The following is a 4,348-nucleotide window of genomic DNA, read 5'->3' on the forward strand; positions in this document are numbered from 1 at the left end:
ATTATGCACTGAATGACACAAGGTTAAAACAAACTGTTGATGCTGAAGTCACTCTGACAGCAAGGCCCTTAAGAAACTGCGAATTATTTCTCACTATTCAATCCCTGGAATTATCCTGGTTTTATACTTCCAGATTGGTCACTTATTCCTTCGATTTTAAACAAATTTTTTAACTTTTATATTTTAAACAACTTTATGGAGATATAATTCTCATATACTAAAATTCACCCATTAAAGGCATACAATTTAATGTTTTAGTACATTCATAGAGTTGTACAACCATTGCCAAAATCTAATTTTGGAACACTTTCATCACTCCCAAAAGAAACACCTTACCTTCTTTGGTACTCACCCCTCATTCCCTTCAACCACCTCTCTCTAGCACCTGACAATCATTAATCTACATTCTGTTCCTACAGATTTTAGACAAGGGTGCCAAGAAAATTCAATGATGTAAAGGTAATATTTTAAAAACATGGTGTTGAGACAACTAGATGCCCACATGCAAAAGAATGAATTTTTACCCCTACCTCACAGTCTATACAAAAATTAGTTCAAAATGTTAAAATACCTAAATAAAGGAAGTGAAACTCTTAGAAGAAACATAAGTACAAATTTTATTCCTGTGATTTGTGAGTCACCTAATATCCTTTCAACAATTTCCTTTTAGCATTTGGGGTTTGTCTAAAATTCTGTTTTGTTTTATTGTTATTGTTGTTTGCTTGCAAGCACAGGACTCTACCATATAGCCCTCCACCCCTGACTCCCTTGCAGTTAGAATATCATAATACTGATAGGAGTAATATAGTGTTTTCTTCCTCAAAAGCATCCCCACTACCACCTACATTTCCACCCCAGCTACATGAAGGTGAATGTATGGCATGACTGAACTAAAACACGTTATCTCAGCTTATGTCTGATTTGATCTGAGAACACCATTGTAGGTATCTTCACCTGCCAACTGGCAATTGACTATTTTCTTGAGTAAAATGCAACACTGCTAAGAATATTCGTGAAAGTTTTATTTTGCAATTTGACTGTAAGATTCTTGCCTAATACTTCGAGCAGGACTATTTTCTACCTCTTAAGAAACAGACCGGACTCCCTGTGTTGTTGACCCTAGATTATTACTCTTATTGAAAACTAAATTTAGGCTTAAACTCAAGAACATTTTTTCTAAGAGTTTTCCTGAGTCGGCAATGCTAATCTCCATGCTATTTAACTAGTCAGTCTCTGGCAGTGTTTTGGCATGTGTTCTTATAGGGCTAAATGAAGTTGCAATGAACTTAAAATAAAAGACAAATAGAAGTTGACAAGTTGTTCAGTTTGGCACCGTGACCATTAAATTCAATGTAAGGAACCAGATGAGGGTGCTGTGAATTCTGGAATGAAAGAATGGAATTAAGAGAACTTATCACAAAAGAATACTAGTGACTTGCTACTTAGTGATAGTCTATTAGGCATTTCAATTTAACTTGTATGTCAGCAATTTTAATTTTCCAAACAAACTGAATAAGAATATAAAAACCCTTTAAATAGAAAACCCGTATATATCTCTCTGTGTCTGTGTGGTGGTGGAGGAGAAGGTGTTGAAGGAAGAAATCGATCTGATATTACCATCAGTAATATGGCATTCTTACCATAAGAGGGTCAAGGATGAATACGTGTATTCAAAGATCTAAAACAAACAGGTCAAATGACGATGGTGTTTGCTGCTTTGTTGCTTGAATCATAAATGGTAACATTCTTTTACTTTGCACATTACCACAGCTGTTCATTAAATTGCATAAAAGAAAATGCAAATTGCCTTCCCCATAAAGTAAATGCAAGAGTATTCTCAAGGTTGGAGACCATCTTGCTGAGAAAGTGTACAACAACTGTAGAACTCAAATAATAATAATAACAGTAACAAAACCTTCTGTTGTATAGGATGGAAGATGCACAGTTTCAACAATTTGCAGGGTTCTTTTTTTCTCTGAGCAAGTCAATTGAACCACATGCTTGAGAAAACACATTTTTGATATTCTAGAGAAATTATTACAGATTTTTCACATGAGAAAAGTGAAGATAAAAAACAGTAATGAGTGCACTGATATCCATCTAAAGAAGAGAATAAGCTTGTTGTTAAGTGTAAGCAATAAGACAGATAAGGATGTCAAGTAATGTATCAACATATGTGGGAAAAAAAGAACAGTAGGTAAAAATAGGAAGTAAACTAACCATCTCCTCTCCTGCTTTTTACTTTTGTATCTTTTGCTGCTCCTGCAATGAATTGTTTTTTCCTACCTAAGCATAAAATGCTACAGTCTCTTGTTATTCAGTCCCATATACATTTATACTTTACTATACCTTCTTCTTGATGATTCCATTTAGTCCTGTGGCTTCAATTGTTATCTATTCCACATATACGTAACTTCCACATGCATAACTCCAGCTCAGACATTTCTTCTGAATTCTAGAACAAGTCTCCATTTGTCTCCTGAATGTGCCTACATGGGTTCCCAAAAGGCATATCAAATTCAGCATGTCTGAAACTAAACTCATGACCTTCTTTCCCCAACATGCTCTTCTGGCAACCCCATCTCAAAATGGCACCACCATTCATTTATCTGTGAAAGTCAGAAACCCAAGGCTCATCCTTGATATTCCCATTTCATTCATATCCCACACGTCATTCATTAGTGGCAGAAGCACAATTTAAACCAATATAGTAACTTTGAGTTTAGTACAACTCCACTATTCCACAGAGTAATAAGGACCCCAGAGTCTAATAAGCAAACATGTAATAGATTTAATCTCATCAGACCTATTTTCTCTATATTTAGTCACCAGTATTTGTTCATAATGCATTCCCAGGAGGAGGGTAAGGGGACACGTACTAAAGAAGAATGTGAAAACTAGGCAATATTCCCAGAGAGCTCATTTTAAAATGTTAAAAGTTCTTAATTACCTTTCACTTCGAAACTTAACTGTTTATTACAATGTTATGGGATACTGAGTGAGACTTTTCCTAATTCTCCAGAATGAAAACCTCCAGTCTACAGCTGAGGATAAAGAGGCTCTAAGAAACCTATATTCTTAAGATACCTGTCAAAAATTTTGGCCCAACACTTTCCTAAGGACTCACTAAAATTACCAAGTGGTAGCACATATTGTACTAGTACCTCCAATAATCATCCCCAAATTTTTCCTTCCTCTAACTTACCAGTATATTTTTAAAAACTGCAGAAGAGAGAACAAAATAATCAAAGTCAAGAACAATTGTTGCAGGAGTGACCGGGATTGTGTGCAGGTATCACCCAACCAGAATGTACTCTTGCCTTGGTGCTGAATCAGGATACTGGGGGTCTCTTGCTATGCCAGAGAGCAGCTTCATATTTGCTGGATCGTAGAGTTGAGAGGCTGAGTTGGATGCTTCATAGGAGCACTGATGTAAGAGAGGGAGAGAGAGAGGTGATATAAAGTTATTGGCTATTTGCCAACGAGTAAAGCAGTATTTCAGTATTTCAACAATGTTTCTCAGTGAAGGGAAGATATTGGCATTGGGATATCACTATTCTCCAGGGACTGCCCATGCACTGCAGGACATTTAATATCTCTTACTCCTGGAAATTAAATGCTGTTTCAGTCACTCCGAGACAATCAATAATCCCTTCACACATTTTAAAAGGCTCCCTGAGTGGTAGGGCAGTACTGCACACCTTGTGACCCACTTCCATATGTACCACACTAGGGAACTATACAACTAAATAAATCCAGGGAGCTTCTGAAAATCTAAAACATGAGCCAAAAAGGGAGGCAGCACTTTGATTCCTTTTTTACAGAGAAATCTGATGGCCAAGAAGAGTTAACAGAAAAGAAGCAATACAAACAGCAACAAAAATCATCACAGCCAAGAAGTAAAGAGAGACTTATTAATACATTCATTTGCTCCACTGTCCATCCTCCTCAACACCCTGAATGAATTGGGTCTTGAAGAATTAGGACAGAAGAAGTATCTACCTCAGATTCTGCCCTGCCACACCTAAACTACCAGCATTCCAGTTTAAGCTTGTGATGAAGGGAAAGGAAGAGAAAGAAAACTTTGGGGATTCAGGGGGAGGTATGCTACTCAAGTGATGGGGGCACCAAAATCTGACAAATCACCTCTAAAGAAATTTGTCATGTAACCAAACACCACCTGTTTCCCAATAATCTATAGAAAAAAAAACTATATATATATATATATATATAGACACATGATCATCAGATTCTCCAAGGTTGAAGTGAAAACACAAAAGGTAAATGCAGCAAGAGAGAAGGGACAGATCACCTACTAAGAGAACCTCATCAGGCTAGCAAGAGACCT

Source organism: Rhinopithecus bieti, unplaced genomic scaffold (genome assembly GCF_001698545.2).
Source record: "Rhinopithecus bieti isolate Rb0 unplaced genomic scaffold, ASM169854v2 scaffold_42410, whole genome shotgun sequence".
In the NCBI taxonomy this organism is placed as follows: domain Eukaryota; kingdom Metazoa; phylum Chordata; class Mammalia; order Primates; family Cercopithecidae; genus Rhinopithecus; species Rhinopithecus bieti.